Source organism: Macrobrachium nipponense, chromosome 11 (assembly GCF_015104395.2).
Source record: "Macrobrachium nipponense isolate FS-2020 chromosome 11, ASM1510439v2, whole genome shotgun sequence".
Classification (NCBI taxonomy): Eukaryota; Metazoa; Arthropoda; class Malacostraca; order Decapoda; family Palaemonidae; genus Macrobrachium; species Macrobrachium nipponense.
Genome location: NC_061087.1, coordinates 76,469,638 through 76,489,637, shown reverse-complemented (window position 1 = coordinate 76,489,637; position 20,000 = coordinate 76,469,638).

The following is a 20,000-nucleotide window of genomic DNA, read 5'->3' as shown; positions in this document are numbered from 1 at the left end:
TAACATTCACTATATATAAAACCCTATTCAACGTTTCTCTGTTAAATAATTTGTCAAACGCCTTCTCGATTATTTCTTTGACAGCCTCTTATTAATTGACGAAAATTCTCAGCGAACGCCTCAAATGAAGGAAGGGAGAACACGTCACTACGGATCTAAATCAACGAGACACTTCAAAGGGACTAATTTACAGTCTGTTCTGAATCAAAATATGCTTGCCAAATGTTTCCACCTCTCCTAGCTGCCCCAATGATGACTTTAAATAGGAACTTTCACACGAGGACACTGATGGCCACCGCCGGTATCTGCCACCGGTTGCCTCGTTAAAGTTGGTACTCGGCAACTAGTGGCTCATCGACCCACCGCTCCTTGTCAGTCGAAAGAATGGCGTCTAAGTAGAGCTCCTTCTCGTTACCTTGCTGGCAAAAAAAGAAATCTTAGAGGCGCTCTGTAGAGAGGAAAGTGCATATACACGCCATATTATCAAGAATGGACAAAGGAGTGCATCATACACTTTTCAATGATTTGCGCACTGATGAAAAGAAGTTTTTCAACTATTTCTGCATGACCAAGCCCTCATGTGTAGAACTTCTAAGCTACGTCAGGAGAGACATCACACGGACTACCACAGACAAGCAGGTGTGGGTGTTACTGAGCATGAGAGGTTTATTTTTTCACTTGAGAGGCTGGCCAGTGACCGACGGTGGCACACACCAGTGGCTACCTATGAAAGCTTTAATTTAAAACAATGCTTTACAGTGCGTGGCGGCAACTGCCAGTTTCCGCCGCTAGTTGCGGGAGCGACACATCGACATGTTGGCTGCCCGGAAGTTGCCTGGTTGGGACACTGAAGTGGCCACATACGAAATACTCCACTGGAAACTATGGCGAGACAACTCGTAATCGGCACCAGTGGCAGACACCAGTGTCCTCGTGTGAAAGAGGGATACATTTCTAATGTGTTGCACGAATACCTTATCCTACTCATTCATTGGATACCGCCAATGAATGAGTAGGAGAGGTAATTAATATTAAAATTTATCTTTCACCTGCCTGAATAAACCTGTTGTCACTAAAATTTTCTTTCTTTTTATAACAAATATTAATTTCCATACAACTAAAATACCGTGTTATTAATCACTCTAAAACATTAGAAAATCCTTAAAGAATTCATTTTCCTCCGAAGGGGATTGAATACCAGATTTTACTTTGCAAAATTAGTGTTTTTGCTTTCAATGCTCAAAGACATTCTCTGATCACACTTCTTATACAATTAGTCATGGTAGACGTGATAAGTTTTTATAGTCTATCCTATATAAGTCAATATTCTCAACTTGCCAAACCCACCAATAAAAAAAAGCGATAATATGCCTTTCAGATTTTCCCTAAAATATGCGTCATTACAACTTTTATTTTAATTTTTGCCAACTTGCATTACGCCCATGGAGTTTATAATTACAAATTTTAAGTTTTCTTGCAAATCTAGGATCTCTTGTATTTTTTATGGCATAAATTAATCTATTTCTAATCTAATTGAAAATTATTCTCAAAAGTTAGCTTGACTTGGCATGTTCAATCTTACAGCACAATTGTAATCATATTAAAATATGAACATGCACGAACTAAAACATTATATGCCACACGTTTATTCCCCTCAGATGATCGTGTTCTATTGTGTCAAATTTCGGGTTCTTCACACAATCTGCTTGTATTTACACTGATATATACGTATATATATGAATTCTTATCACATCACCGTGATTCATAAACATACATCGAGCTGCAAAAGCCATATAATATCCAATTCGCTCTACTTCGGAATTAATGTATTTTCATTTATGTTAACCGAAGTGGAATCTTTTAGTTGATAATAATTATCTACTAAAAAATTCACCTTCGGTTAACAGATATGAAAATATATTAATTCCGAGGTGGAGAGAATTGAATGTTATAGGACATTTGTAGCTCGATGTACGTATACATATGTATGTGTATATAGGGACATAACACACAATATATAATATAATCTATATATATATATATATATATATATATATATATATATATAGGGACACACACACCACACATATTATATTAATTTATATATATATATAGAATATTATATATATATATATATATATTATATATGATATATATATATATATATAGATACACACCATATATATATGATATATATATACAGCACACACACACATAAGCAGCATATATATATATATTATATACATATATATATATATATATATATTATTATATATATATATACACGCACATAATATATATATATATATATATATATATAATGTATATATATATATATTTATTTTTTACACATACATATATATCAGTGTAAATGCAACCATATTGTGTGAAGAACCCGAAATTTGACATTAAATAAAAAACAGTAAATAGACATTAAAAGTATGGACACCTTAAATTGAAATGAATGACTATGACTTTATTTGCAGGAAAATCTTCAAACCAAAATGAAACGATAACTCCTCTAGAGTTCTGAAAAGCGTCAAATACTATACTACTGTCAGAAAATGATCTTATACAACATTAAACATTTCCAATACCTTGCAATAATACACATACTTCAACAAAAAAAGGAGTAAGAAAGCGACAAGTGCGTGTTGTAGGGTCATTCATCAATGGCCTCCATTCTCCGTTTAGTGCGAAAGTGAAACGTATTGATTACCTGGACTGGTCTTACTCAACCCATATTATATTTATGTAGCCCATCGATACCTCAGAGGCTGATATGAGGTTAAGCTTGGGCTGGTATGGAAGGTCTGACTTATGACTTGGAAGCTTTCATGGGAAAAGTATACATTGACTCTTTGGAGAAGTCCTGTTTTTAACTGAAATATTTTGAGGGCATTTTACAGATGCCCAATCAATTTATTCCTTCCTTCAGTTTTATAACTTAAGTTACATTTAAAAAAAAAAAAAACTGGAGCTGTGAATTTAATTAAGATCGTCACAATGATTATAAAGATATTCCTCCCCTCCCAACCTCTCTCGTTGTGTTGCAGTTCTTAACTGTATTTCTCTCTCTCTCTCTCTCTCTCTCTCTCTTTGTTTTGTTTGTTATGTAATATATATATATATATATATATATATATATATATATATATATATATATATATATATATATATATACACATATATACAAATGAATAATTATCACATCACCGTGATTCATATAGATCATTCGAGCTACTAATGTCCTTTAATATCTAATTCGCTCTACCTCGGAATTCATATATTTTCATATATGTACCGAAGGGGAATTTTTTGTTGATAATAATTTCGTCCCTCATGGGATCGAACCCCCACCACCCCCGTCCAGTGGACGGGAACGAAATCAGGATGGCCTATTGACGTTATCAAGTCGGCCAACAGAGAGGCTATAAGTTTATATCGATTCTGGCCTTACAAATTCACCGTCGAACTCGGTGTTTTAGTAATTAGAATCGAATTGAAACCCCCTCTACCATGTTAGCCAATTCGACGTTTGACCCACGTAGCCTTGTAATGAATAATTATCGCATCACCGTGATTCATATAGATCATTCGAGCTACTATGGTCCTTTAATATCTAATTCGCTCTACCTCAGAATTCATATATTTTCATACCGAAGGGGAATTTTTAGTTGATAATCAATATAAACTTATAGCCTCTCTGTTGGCCGACTTGATAAAGTTATATATATATATATATATATATATATATATATATATATATATATATATATATATATATATATATTTTTCTTTTGATCTACAATAGCATTACGAATTACACCTTGAAATGCAGTTAAGAACAACTACAGCAAACGGGAGAGGGTGGGAGGGGAGGAATGTCTTAATAATCATTGTGACGATCTTAATTAAATTTACAGCTCCAGATCTTGTTTATAAAATGTATTACTCAAGTTATAATGCGTGTAGGCAAACGCTCCTCACTTTATGAAACATCATTATAAAACTGAAGGAAGGAGTAATTTCAATGGCTATCGGTAAAATGCCCTAAAAATATTCCAGTTAAAAACGGGACTAATCCAAAGAGTCTATGTATACTTTTCCCATGAAAGTTAGACCTTCCATCCCAGCCCAACCTAACCTTGACCTCATATCAGCCTCTGAGGTATCGATTAGCGATCTGAATACAATATGGGTGTAGGAAGACCAGTCCATTTCACCTCTACATTAAAGGGAGAATGGAGGCCATTGATAAATGACCCTACAACACGCACTTGTCGGTGTCACGTCTTTTTTTTATGAAGTATGTGCAATATTGTAACTTACTTGAAATGTTTACTATATAGCTAAACAATCATTCTTTGACAGCAATAGTGTATTTGACGCTTTTCAGAACTCTAGAGCAATTATCGTTTTTTTTTTTTTGGTTCCAGATGCAGTTAAGGACAACTACAAATCCTTCACGATCTATAGGAAGAGAACAGGATGAAAAAGTAAATAAAATCCTACTGTGAAAATGGAAGACTATCGTGAGATTTTGTAATGTATATGGGATGAGAGACAGGTGACACTTTTAATTTTACACCCACGTTGCTTCATAATACCAAGGCTTCTTTCCGTCGCAATAAATCAGCAATGAAATGACAAGGGTCGCAGAAGGATAGACAAGAATAAACCTTAAAGGAAAATGGAAAATCAAATGTAGACAGAGAGAAAAGCGTCTTAGTAGACTGGTGATGGTAGAAGAGTAGTTGATAAAGGCAGGAACCCAAGAAGACACTGAATGATAAGGAAATTTCCGTCTATATTAATTAGTAATTACATTTTTATATTATATTTGGTATTAACAAACGACTAAAAGCCGTAGAATAATGAACAGCATAATTCAGAGGGAATAACAAACAAGTTACTTTATTAATTTCCTTGAGCTATTGCAGCCAAAACTATAATCAAAGTTACTCATAAATTACCGTTTCCTTTTCTTTTGGCTTATAAGGTCCAACAGTTTGATTCAAAATCTTTTTCTGGGATTGGAAAATATTCAGCCAATGTTTCTTGTCGGCGTTTTCTCATTGGTTCAATCTGCAGTGACTAAACATCCAAAGTTTGCGAGAAGTTTTTAGGCCTAATGAGAATCGACCACATTTTTGAATGGGAATCCTAATGGACCTGTCTCGGAGATACATTGTCTCGATTATCGTAATATTTAGACAAGGACATGTGTTACCTCAATAAAATATATGTTGCTTTATTACCGTAAAGCAAAATAATGAGACAATTCGAAAAAAAGAAACTTTCTATTGCTATCACAATTAAGAATAAAACGTGAACTTTATGTACTATCTTAATTCTCATACTATCATATATACACCTTTATTTCTTATTCGATAGTTCATTCGGGTCTGTACTTACGCAATAAGCAAAGAAAACATGGCTCCAATCGGTATTTCAAAGACTAATTCCCTTTCTATGTCTTGGTCTAAAATTCAGGAAAACACATAACCTTCCTTGGCAGGACTTGCAGTCTCAAACCTCCCTTATAATAAGAGCAGTCATTTTTAATGGCATGGGTACACTGGTTATATAAAAAGAAAGAAAAAAAAACAGTTACCTATGGAGTTGATGTGAAAATAATTTGGAAGTAAGGGGAGAGTCATTTATCAGATAGAGAGCTTGTGACTCAACCTTATCAAGACAAATGACATGGAAAGAGCCTCGTTAGATATGAGGATACTGCCCCTAAAAGGTCAGAAAAGTCCAACATAAAACTCGTGAAGTTTTCTGTGAGACAAAACTGGCTAACGGTATCAAACATTGACAGGAAATCCTGTTAAATAATTCTAAGACCACGACAATCATCGATCTGAGGACTTCGCTTCTTTTAATTTTCAAAATAAGGTCGTGGAAGATGATAGAAACACAGAAATGGAAATGGGCTTGGTAATACGAAACAGAATCGTGATTTGCTGCTCATTACACGAACACTATTCAGATCAACCTCAATACTTAATTATTGAAACAAGAAGCTTTGTCATATCTTTTAAGGTATGAGAATTAAAACTAGTAGGGCGCCCTAAAGGCCATAACTCTCAAAGCTTCAAGTTAAACCATCAAAGGGTCTTCCAACATCAAACGACTAATAATATGATAAACGATACAATGAGAAATGATTCTTTATAGCGGAGGTAAGAAAACAGATTAACTAAGCCTAGCATTCGAGAAGCTATCGAATTTGGTGCTCAAATAATCCATTTTCAGGAAATCATAATGCAGTAATTAATACCATTTAAATGTGAATTTATGATATTTTAAAAATAAATCTTGTATAGGATGAAATTTAAAGATTTAAGGTTTTATCTGTCGAAAGAAGTTTCTGTATTTAGCTTCAATATTTTTTAAATATTAGCATTTGAATAGAGTTATGGCCGGAACGTGCCGGGTCGCCAGAAATGAGCCCGTTTCCATTAAGACTTCGCTTCACTCGTAAAAATATGAATATGATATTCTAAAAATAAATCTTATATGGGATGAAATTTAAAGATGCAAGGTTTTATATGTAGAAAGATTTTTTTTTTTTAAAGTTCAATACTTTTGGAGATATTAGCATTTGAATAGCGTTAGGCCCGGGTCATGCCGGGCCACCAGAAATGAGCCAGTTTCCAGCATGACTTCGCTTCACTCGTAATATATATTATATGTGATGAAATTTAAAGATGTAAGGTTTTATCTGCTAAAATAATTTTTCTTTATCATCAATACTTTTGAAGCTATTAGCCTTTGAATAGCGTTAGGGCCGGGCTGTGCCGGGCCATCATAGATGAGCATATTTCCAGTAAGACTTTGCATTGCTCATAACAATAGACTCAATACAAGGTATGTTCGTAATCCTAACGGCAATAAAACGCTTGGCTGAGAGAAGTCGTTCTTTACAGCTGAGACTGCTAAGCAATGCGAGTTTTAATTTGGGCAGTGCTCTCAATCATAAGAACCTTTTCTCTGGCTTCCTTCTTCTCTCCTCTGCTGAGTAACGCAGTCAGACTTGGCAAATCCATCTGGCACCAAGTGGCAGCTGCAAACCCAATTGTCAACCAGTCTGATCAATTTATAATACATTAACCCTCAAATTCTGGAAGTCCCTCCTTATTCTGCATTTCTTCCACCGCTTTACTTGCCACTGTTTAAAATGCATATTAGTCGTGATTCTTGATTTCCTCATAACTATAATTCCATGAATCGATGCTAATTAAAAAAAAAAAGTTATGACTTTCTCTCTGCTTATTTGTAGCCTAAGAATGTCTTCATTTTAATTTATCGAGTTCCCTTCTATAAAAACACAAGGAATTTCCAAAGGCTTATTCTTTTATCAGAAAGAAATTTAGTCAATTTCATTTTCCTTTATACATATTACTAAATAAAAGAATAAGCGATGTTCGCAAAATCATAGTAAATACAAAGTAGTCCCAAACGATATTCCGAAGGAAAGATTTAAAAAGTTATATATATGCAATAATCATAACTCAGTTCCACCACAATATGTTTTTATTCAAAACATCGCCAATTAGTTTTAGATAAAGATCCACTAAACAAATTCCATTCTATCAAAGTTGCAACCGTTAATCTAATTCCAAAATCATTTATCTACAATCCTACCGCTTGCAAATGGTAGGAGAGAATAATTCCAGCACAAAAATGAATATATTCATTGAAATAGATCCGTAATGATGTAATATTTTCCCTTGATACTAATGTATTTTCTTTCGCTTTGTGTTCTCCTTTACCCTTTTCACCTTTTTTGCAGCAAAACGTTCATTTTCTCTGGCATTTCTCTACCAGCAACAGCTACTTCTCCTCCACGGCCTCACATAAATAATTCCGACAAAGTCTCGGAGATACATTGTCTCGATTATCGTAATATTTAGAGAAGGACATATGTTACCTCAATAAAATATATGTTGCTTTATTACTGTAAAGCAAAATAATGAGACTATTCGAAAAAAGAAACTTTCTATTGCTATCATAATTAAGAATAACACATGAACTTTATGTACTATCTTAATTCGCATACTATCATATATACACCTTTATTTCTTATTCGATAGTTCATTCGGGTCTGTACTTACGCAATAAGCAAAGAAAACATGGCTCCAATCGGTATTTCAAAGACTAATTCCCTTTCTAAGTCTTGGTCTAAAATTCAGGAAGACACATAACCTTCTTTGGCAGGACTTGCAGTCTCAAAACTCCCTTATATTACCGTCATTTTTAATGGCATGGGTACGCTGGTAATATAAAAAGAAAGAAAAAAAAACAAGTACCTATGAAGTTGATGTGAAAATAATTTGGAAGTAAGGGGAGAGTCATTTATCAGATAGAGAGCTTGTGACTCAACCTTATCAAGACAAATGACGTGGAAAGAGCCTCGTTAGATATGAGGATAGTGCCCCTAAAAGGTCATAAAAGGCCCACATAAAACTCATGAAGTTTTCTGTGAGACAAAACTGGCTAACGGTATCAGACTTTGACAGGAAATCCTGTTAAATAATTCTAAGACCACGACAATCATCGATCTGAGGACTTCGCTTCTTTTTAATTTTCAAAATAAGGTCGTGGAAGATGATAGAAACACAGAAATGGAAATGGGCTTGGTAATACAAAACAGAGTCGTGATTTGCTTGCTCATTACACGATCACTATTCAGATCCACCACAATACTATTAAAACAAGGAGCTTTGTCATATCTTTTAAGGTATGAGAATTAAAACTAGTAGGGCGCCCTAAAGGCCATAACTCTCAAAGCCTCAAGTTAAACCATCAAAGGGTCTTCCAACATCAAACGACTAATAATACGATAAACGATACAATGAGAAATGATTCTTTATAGCGGAGGTAAGAAAACAGATTAACTAAGCCTAGCATTCGAGAAGCTATCGAATTTGGTGCTCAAATAATCCATTTTCAGGAAATCATAATGCAGTAATTAAAACCATTTAAATGTGAATTTATGATATTTTAAAAATAAATCTTGTATGTGATAAAATTTAAAGATGTAAGGTTTTATCTGCTGAAAGAATTTTTCTTTTATCATCAATACTTTTGAAGCTATTAGCATTTGAATATCGTTAGGGCCGGGCTGTGCCGGGCCATCAGAGATGAGCACATTTCCAGTAAGACTTTGCTTCGCTCATAACAATAGACTCAATACAAGGTATGTTCGTAATCCTAACGGCAATAAAACGCTTGGCTGAGAGAAGTCGTTCTTTACAGCTGAGACTGCTAAGCAATGCGAGTTTTAATTTGGGCAGTGCTCTCAATCATAAGAACCTTTTCTCTGGCTTCCTTCTTCGCTCCTCTGCTGAGTAACGCAGTCAGACTTAGCAAATCCATCTGGCACCAAGTGGCGGCTGCAAACCCAAGGGTCAACCAGTCTGATCAATCTATTATACATTAACCCTCAAATTCTGGAAGTGCCCTCCTTATTCTGCATTTCTTCCACCGCTTTACTTGCCACTGTTTAAAATGCATATTAGTCGTGATTCTTGATTTCCTCATAACTATAATTCCATGCATCGATGCTAATTAAAAAAAAATAAGTTATGACTTTCTCTCTGCTTATTTGTAGCCTAAGAATGTCTTCCTTTTAATTTATCGAGTTCCCTTCTATAAAAACACAAGGAATTTCCAAAGGCTTATTCTTATATCAAAAAGAAATTTAGTCAATTTCATTTTCCTTAACACATATTACTAAATAAACATTCTGCGATGTTCGCAAAATCATAATATATACAAAGTATTCCCAAACGATATTCCCAAGGGAAGATTTAAAAAGTTATACATGCAATAATCATAACTCAGTTCCACCACTTTGTTTTTATTCAAAACATCGCCAATTAGTTTTAGATAAAGATCCAGTAAACAAATTCCATTCTATCAAAGATGCAATCGTTAATCTAATTCCAAAATCATTTATCTACAAACTTAACCGCTTGCAAATGGTATGAGAGAAAAATTCCAGCACAAAAAGAATATATTCATTGAAATAGATCCCTAATGATGTAATATTTTCCCTTGATACTAATGTATTTTCTTTCGCTTTGTGTTCTCCTTTACCCTTTGCACCTTTTTACAGCAAAATGTTCATTTTCTCTGGCATTTCTCTACCAGCAAGAGCTACTTCTCCTCCACGGCCTCTCATAAATAATTCCGACAAAGTCTGGGAGCTCACTTAGAACTCTACAAACCTTCGTGAATAACGCTGTCATTCTGGAGGATCGTTCCTCCTGAAGGGGATGGCGCTGCCATTTGTACCTATAACTGAAAGAATTAGGGGCAAGAAAGTCGGAAAAGAGAACGAACGAAACGGGAAAATGGTATATAGAGAGGCTCATTTCCAATTGGGGAGAGAGAGAGAGAGAGAGAGAGAGAGAGAGAGAGAGAGAGAGAGAGAGAGAGAGAGAATTTCCACAATTTTTCCAATACAATTCTCTTGCTTTTATTCTGGAGATATCTTATTTACTTTCCACCAGACTTCTTTTTCTCACAGCATTACGGAAAAACACACATTCGTCGACTTCTCTTTGCAGTTCGTTAAACCTTACAGGTGGACCCTGCGCTTGCTTGAGGACGTGCTTGGTGGCTTTATGAGTGGCACCTAGAGTGTGGTTTGCTCTTACCGTTTGTTTTCATGTCTGTAAATAAAGTGAACCTGGAGTGTGGTACTAGTTTCTGTAGAAACTCACTGGCCAACATTTGTCACATTTCTTACTTGTTAAAGAGGTTGGCATTTATGATTAAGTATATATACGTCAGATTTAATGTCTAATAAAACACAATCATAATAAAAGGTTGCTTCACGCACATACACAGAAGGTTCATCAACAGCATGTCAAACTGTGGCGGGATCACAAGCTTAAAAAAACAAGCGGGCAAATCCCCCCCACATAAACCTAATCACTCCAGCTGCCCAACTCACCCTCAGTCACACTTTCTTCTTCACACTACGGAATATGCAGGACAATTGACCTACACACACACAGAAAAAACACACACACACACAAACACAAAGAACAAAAAACTCTCAAAATACATGTACTTACCCAACCACTCCAGACACTCCGGGCTATCCTGTGCTGTCCGCTGGTCGAGGTCACTGGAACACTAACAACCACAAGACAAAAAACAAAAAACCACAACAAAGACCACAACCCAACAACAAAACAACACCCAAGGACTACAACCCAACAACACAATAACCAAGGACCACAACAACAACCAAGGAACACAACCTCAACAACAACACTAACAACAAAAAAGGAACACAATCACAACCCAAGACCACTGCACAACCAACACATAAAAAGCAACACACACCCCCACTAACAACAACCCTCAACCATAATAACTCACATATAATAACAGGAATTCACATACAACTCAACAAAAACCTCATAGCACAACAACCCTGAAGCAACAATATCAAACTAACAAAACAACTAAACGACAAACAAAACACAACTTAGCTGACTATAATGACACTACTGACTGGTGCTAACACTACTGGCTGTCACAGGCTCTAACCCAAGACTGACTCATAAAACAGAACTCCAATCTCCAACAGCACCAGCAGACAACCCAGCACTCACCAACAGCCAATGCAGTTGTTAACGATCCATACAGCAATTACACCCTCTCTCTCTCTCTCTCTCTCTCTCTCTCTCTCACACACACACACACACACACACACACAGACGTTGTCAAATGGAACTCCATAACTCCTCCATAAAACCCCAATCTATAATGTGTCATTCATCTCAATCTGGCACTTACTTTCATACTTTTTTGGATATTTAGGCCCTTCTCTTCCAATATCTCTTTCCCCTATTCCACCAGCCAGCTCATACTAAGTGGTGGTCTTCTCCTTCCTGCTCTTTGAGGCAAAGCATCCGTGTCCTGCCCTATTTCGAAATTTTCTACCTTAACTCTTATCCACATCAGGCTTATTTACCATTTGCGTATATCTTTTAAAGCACCTATACATATGAATGGTTATCGAATATGACAAACAAACGTGTCCACAAGGTCACGAACATTCTGTGAAGGTCAGTACCTGAAAGTCCATTGAATAATCTCTTTTAGTACAAGGTTTCCCCCCTTAACTTTCCTTTTAGCTACAATAAAAAGTAGTCTAGTTCATTGTGTTCAAACGGCTCACTTGTGGAACTAACGGCATCCTCAAGAAAATAATGAATCTTTGAAGGGAGGCCATTATCTCCTGAGCAATGTTAAATAGGTTGAACACAAAACAGGGGCGAATTAAGTCGGGAACCATATGAACTCAATATTGCCTTTCGCGTTTGGGAACCGCATACTGCTCAGATAATGTCAAGGTCCGCCACCAAGGATCTCGTTCCTCCAGTAACATTAGCCACTGGATAATAAAATGTAATGAACTGAACTTCTTTCAAGCTGTGGCACAGCTGCAACATCAGTATAAATAAAAATTATAGTTAAAAACCACAATCAGCAGCAGTCACAAAACTGACAAATCTCTCATGAGAGTGGAAAAGGATAAATCTCAACTCTGAAACCAGAAGTCGTAGCCAAAGAACTCCCAACTAACTTATGCCTAGATTGATAACATGAAGTGCTTCGAATTCATTTGTTTTTCTTTCATTCGCTTATATGTACATACATACACACAAATATATGTCTAGTGATATATATATATATATATAATATATATATATATATATATATATATATATATATATATATATATATATATACATTTGTTTGTTTGTGTGAGAACCAGTTAATTCAAGCATTACATGGTTATGGATTTAACATCCAATAAACCAATAAGTATGGTAATTTATACAAATTGTGGTTCAATAAAGGTGTTCAATCTGTTGCCGATGAGACTGTTGGTTTAGTTAGGTAAGAGATTTATGGGGACTGGCGTTAATGCGCATGCGTATCTTAACTGATTCTGCAGTTAGGGGTGTTTATTGACACCTTTCCCCTTCGGTAACGTGCAACGATAATTTGGAGAGTTAGCATGATCCAAATTACATATAAATCTATTTGTAAAAACCATTTGTATAAAAAAATAAGCATAAAGGAGGTCTAATTAATAAAAATCAATTGGCTGGCCAACCTAATTACCCTTTCCTCCACGAGTCTAAAATCATCTTCAAAATGACAAACTGGAATAGGGGCACCCTAATGAGTAAACATCATTAAGTTAACGACCGACCACCAGCGCAGAGACAGCAGCCATAATAGCAAGATGAATACTGTAATGCATTTTGTCAGGTCTTGAATGTGTGTGTGTGTGTGTGTGTGAGTTTGCACAGTATTTTCCCACCAGATGTCTTTTTCTCCTCGGCAAAAGATATAATTCTTTCAGATTTCAGCAAGTCACTTTGAGATGAACACATTATACTATTTTTAGTCACCAGTAACTAAATCTATTCACTATGGACAATTTCAAGTAATAACAAATGCTTAATATTTTAACCCAATGAAACAGAAAAATGGACACACCACTGATCAAACTGAATAGGCCAAAAATATTTGATAGTTTTCATCTGAATATGCAAACTCATTCACTTTTTCTCTCTCTTGGCTTGAAAACAATTATGAACCTCATAACTATTTTAAAATTATAAAAAAATCTCTCTCATGTTAAAGGTCTACCTGTTCAAAACAATATCTGTCTGACAAATTATTTTTGATCTAATATGATCATTGACACAGCACTACCATTACACGCACAAGCGCGCGCGCACACACACACACAAATATATATATATATATATATATATATATATATATTATATATATATATATATATATATATATATAGATATATATATATTTATGTATATACATACATACATACATACACACACACACACACATACACGTACACACACATACACACACACACACACACACACATATATATATATATATATATTATATATAAATATGAAGGTCGTCTACATGTATGCATGTAAGTATATGTGTATTGGTGTGTTTGTTGATTTCTGCGTGATCTCACGTTTTCCTTGTGCAACTAAAGTGGTCAATCCTCGGGAAATAACCAAATTTCACTTCATTGTAGAAACCAACATCAAATAACAGCAATCAACCAAACTCCAAGTTTCTGCAGTTTCTCTTCACTATCCTCAGTCGGTGCTATATCATCTGCATACATAAATTATTCCATACGCCATTCAGGAGTCATTTTCATAATCGGCAACTTTACATGATGCTGCCATGAATTATCTTTAATAAATCTCTCTCTCTCTCTCTCTCTCTCTCTCTCTCTCTCTCTCTCTCTCTCTCCTCTCTCTCTCTATCTCGCTCTCTCTTCTCTCTCTCTCTCTCTCGTCTCTCTCTCTCTCTCTCTCTCTCTCTCTCTCTCTCTCTCTCACATTATGCTCCAGTTGTTACTTTGACTCACCGTCAATTTGTGGTGCTATAAAATTTACCATCGGCTGGAAACCATTATTTCTTATTCATGTTCACTTCTATTTCATAAGTATTCCATCCTGGGGTCACACAAACACACACTTAATATTCATCGTTTCGATACCACCGAGACTGTCTCGATTTTCCCTACTGAAAGATTCACGGCACTGGAATCGTAAAAATAGGAAGAATGATACCGACAGGAAGTCCTTGGATATTTCACCACTACTAGGTCAATGTCACATTTGCTAAGTGAGGTCAATTTGATATTTATTGTACGCATTTTTTTACTACTGTAAGAAGCGTAATAAAAATTCCTTTCAACATACATATTAGAAAAGATAATGCTTTGACTGTTTCAGGTTAGATTTTTATCTTATCACGTTAATAAAATTGCGCAACTGTTGTATTTGATTTGATTGTCGAACTGAATCGTTCGCCGAACATAAAGGAAACTGGTACGTTCGACCGGGTGGCTTCCGTGAAAAATAGTGAAAATAGGATCTTCCAAATTTCTACTCATCTGCTGAGATACTTAACATACGTTCGAACCTCTTTACAAATTTTTCCGTCGGAGACTCTTTGTTAATATACTAACTGGGTATATTATGTATATTAGCAATTTTGAAGATATTATGGTAGCAAATACGTTAAGGTTTGGGGATTTGATTCAAATGAAAAAGAAGAAGCGGCGACAGGGAATGAGGCAAGGTTCAAGAACCCAATACATAATGTTGGACGACATCGTTCAAGAATAAGCCGAGGACATTTTTTAACCCCTGCATTACACATCCATTAAACTTTGTCCTTTTTTCCGGCCCTCTGGGACTTTTTCGAAGATGGTTTTCCAACAACTTCCAACAAAATTGGAGAGAAATTACTCAGTGAAGAAAAATACCTTAATTGTACGCACATGCGGAAGTTGTTGCCACAATTCATTTTGTTGTCTTAAGAGGTTATGACGGATTTAGGGATGGTTTCCTTTTATGATGATTACGAGGGAAGCGATTACTGGAAACGGGCGCATTTCAGACGGCCCTAACGCTTCTCAAATGCTAATATCTCCAAAAGGAGTGAAGATAAAAGAAAAATTCTTTTGGAAGGTAAATTTAACCTTACGTCTTTAAATTTCATTCCGTATGAGATCTGTTTTTATTGAAATTTAATTTACATTCAAATTATAATTTTCGCCACGGTCCGGCCCAAACGCTATTCAAATGCTAGTATCTATAAAAGTATTGAAGATAAAAGAAAAATTCTTTCGGTAGATAAAACCTGATATCTTTAAATTTCATTCCCTATATGATTTATTTGGATTAAAATATCTTAAATTCACATTTAAATGATGTTTTAATAAGAACGTGGGGAGTTATGGCCTTTAGGGCACCCTACTGGTTTATGCCTTTTATACCAAAAGGGATAAATATTATATAGCCCACGTTCTCGATGTGTAACATAGATATACTACCAACAAAGAACAGTCTAGAAAATAAAGAAATTTTTTAATAACACAGTACTAGATATATATTAGGTGTACATTCAAATGAAAACGTCTTCATTTTATATGGGACAGGTAAACTACTTTGAACAACCATTATGTTAAGAATCTTGAAGAGAATTCTCAACAAGAAGTTCAATAGGCCAAAGACACACCAGGTTCCATATTAGGAGTAAAGCTTTTCTTTTTACTCAGTTAAGAATATTTTCCAGGAAAACGCATCAATGTGAATAAACATGGAAGCGTAATTCTTTTCTTGTGTAATCATTCAAACTTAAGGAAAGTTTTAGATAAGTTTTAAGTTGAAAGAAAAAAAACTTTCGATTCAAAAGAAAGTCCGTAATGAACTAATGAATTCTAAATTTGTGAAGTAAAATCTTATACCAATAGAAGCACACACACACACTATATATGCATATATATAATATATAATATATATATATATATATAGTATACTAAAATATATATATATTATATATATAGATATATATATATATATATATTAAGGAACATATTTTACTACGTTAAGTGACCGGTAATTAAATCTATTCACATTGGACAATTTCAAGTAATGAATAACAGGTACTTTAAACCCTAGCAAACTATTGCTGTATTTGAGCGACTTTTTCTTTTCACATCAGCTACTGAATTGACATATAGATTAATGCTTCATTTCATTGCTTAGCCATTTTATTTTTCTCCATGTGGAGTGTTATTGTTAGAAATGAATATAAATCAAGTTCCAAATACTTTAAAAAATTTAGCAAAGAAAAAAAAACTATTCATTAAATTACAGCTAATTTTGATTACCATCGGGATTATGTCAAGTTTTGGAACCCATAACAAAGTCAAAGTTCAGATAACTTGAAAATTAGGATAATTTCTGATTCTAATGAGAGTGTTAGTTTTACATTTTTTTTTACGTCCACGACTGCTTTTTCCTTTTTACTTCAAGACATTATATAAAGCTACCTCCATATTTCTCACTAAAATCATATTACTCTGATATATTAACGTGTATGAGGGGGTAGGTAAATATATATATATATATATATATATATATATATATATATATATATATATATATATGTATATAAAGGTTTTTGCCACGAAGGAAAAATGAAAAGCGAGATAGTCAAGAACTTTCGGTCTAGCACGACCCTTTACTAAGACGCAACTGATCATACAGAGGAAAAAAAATGTTAAAAGTAGGCGTAATATCCAAACTGACATTACAAGATTAGCAATAAGGTCGATTTCACTCCACAGAAACGAGGAAACGCCTGAGGGCAAGATTAGCGATTTCTAGGCAGCCACACCTTGGAGGAGCATACACGTGGTCAACAGATGATTCATTCAGAAAACAATACATTTTAAAAAAACAAGGAGGCATATACAACTTATTCCCATGAAATTTACAAAAATGTTCCCAAAAAATGATTGAAAAGACGAAAAAAGGATATAAATATATTGAGCAAGAGAGAGAGAGAGAGAGAGAGAGAGAGAGAGAGAGAGAGAGAAATAATAACTATATACATGTAGGACTAGTTAATTAGTAGTTCATTTATTTTAAGGTCCTTCATAAACATTTTACAAATATATGGGTCCAAATGGTACAATCCCAGACTCGATTTAGGTTGTTTTTATTAGTGATTTAAATAATTGCTGATTTCAGTAAATTTCTTGAAACATAATCATTAGATCTGGCAATTACCGAGGTATCACCCCAATTAATACAATGAGAATTGGGGCGATACCTCTGTAATTGCTAGATCTAATGATTATGTTTTCAAGAAATTTACTGGAATCAGCAATTATACAAATCACTAATAAAAACAACCTAAATCTTAGTCTGGGAATGTACCATTTGGACCCATATATTTGTAAAGTGTTTTTGAAGGACCTTTAAATAAGTGAACTACTAATTAATTAGTCATACATGTATATAGTTATTATTTCTCTCTCTCTCTCTCTCTCTCTCTCTCTCTCTCTCTCTCTCTAGCTCGATATATTTATATCCTTTTTTTATCATTTCAATCATTTTTTGGGAACATTTTTGTAAATTTCATGGTAATAAGTTGTATATGCCTCCTTGTTTTTTCAAAATGTATTGTTTTCTTGATGAATCATCTGTTGACCACGTTTGTGCTCCTCCAAGGTGTGGCTGCCTAAAAATCGCTAATCTTGCCCTCAGGCGTTTCCTCGTTTCTGTAGAATGAAATCGACCTTATTGCTAATCTTGTAATGTCAGTTTGGATATTAAGCCTACTTTTATTATGTTTTTCCTCTGTATGATCAGCTGTGCCTTAGTAAAGGGTCGTGCTAGATCGAAAATTCTTGGCTATCTCGCTTTTTTATTTTTCCTTCGTGCAAAACCCCTTATATATATATATATATATATATATATATATATATATATATATATATATATATCTATATCTATATCTATATATCTATATATATATATATATATATATATATATATATATATATATATCTATATCTATACTATCATATATATATATATATATATATATATATATATATATATATATATATATATATATATATATATATATATATATATATATATATATATATAGAGAGAGAGAGATATAGAGAGATAGATATAGATATAGATATATATAGATATATATATATATATATATATATATATATATATATATATATATATATATACATATATACACATACATACATATACACACCTGACAACTTTCTAGTCGTAAATCAGGCCTTCCGCCCCACCCAACCCTTCCTCCAACCTCATACCAACAGGGGTTGAGCGAGATCAGCCAAGGTAATCGATTTATTTCACTTTCCATTTAAAGGAGAAAGGAGGTCATTGATGGACGACCAAACAACATGCAAAGGTCACTAATAAACACCTCTCACCCGTTACATAACATCAGCACAGCAACAGATGGCAGTGCTACAATTAGGTACTAAATTCAAAAGCGAGTTCACTGTCCAAGCAACGACCAATTTCGAAAAATGTTTGAATTTCTCCGGCTCGAATATCTTACGTTAGACTTTTTTTTACTTATACAGATCAATTAAAAATTGATATTGTTTATAGAACTGATATATCTTCCTAGCCTGTTATATGCAACTCACAACAAAATGAAATTATGAGTCACTTAATAGTCCTAAAAACCAGTGTACAAAATTCTGACATACTCGAATTTCAGTGAATGACAGAATTCAGTACAACACAAGGATATTCGAGGTTTCACTGTGATTATTAATCTTTCATTTCTACCACGAATCAGCTTCCACACTGCATGCTATTTACACTTCACTGATATTCAAATATCATTCTGAAAGAATGAACTGACAATATCCACCTCACTGTATTTCTCAAAAAACCTTTAAATTAAACCTTTGCCAGATGTTTCCAAGGGCAAAGATCAGGGAATTTTTATCAATATACACCAAACGTTAATTGCCTGGAGGAATGTTACCTCAGATTAATAAACATCCGTTGATCCATCACCAAAATACTTTATTATTTTAGTAATAATCTTCATCGGCTTCGAATGAACGAAAATTCCCCGACCCCAACAACAGACGAAAAGAGACAATGATTCCTGATACACTACTTTCACTTACTTCTCTTAAGGCTTCCATCACACATTGTTGGTCTTTTCAAACTTCACTTTTTCTGAGAGCGGACGAAAGCTAATATTCTCTCGCGTTCCTTTACCCCAAATAAAATCCAAGAACACAGTTCACTTACAACGACAAACACCATTGTAAGAACTTTGTCACTGAAGGATTGGGCCTTTTAGAGTGTATAAGTGACGGCCTGTGTACCCACGATTGAAAAACGGGAAATAAAAGGAATAATAAATAGAAATGAAATACTGGAAGGGTGTTGTTCATTTAGGTGTCTCATGAAATATTTTACCCGCTTTACAACAATACTCCTCTGGGCAGAGAGAGAGAGAGAGAGAGAGAGAGAGAGAGAGAGAGAGAGAGAGAGAGAGAGAGAGAATTC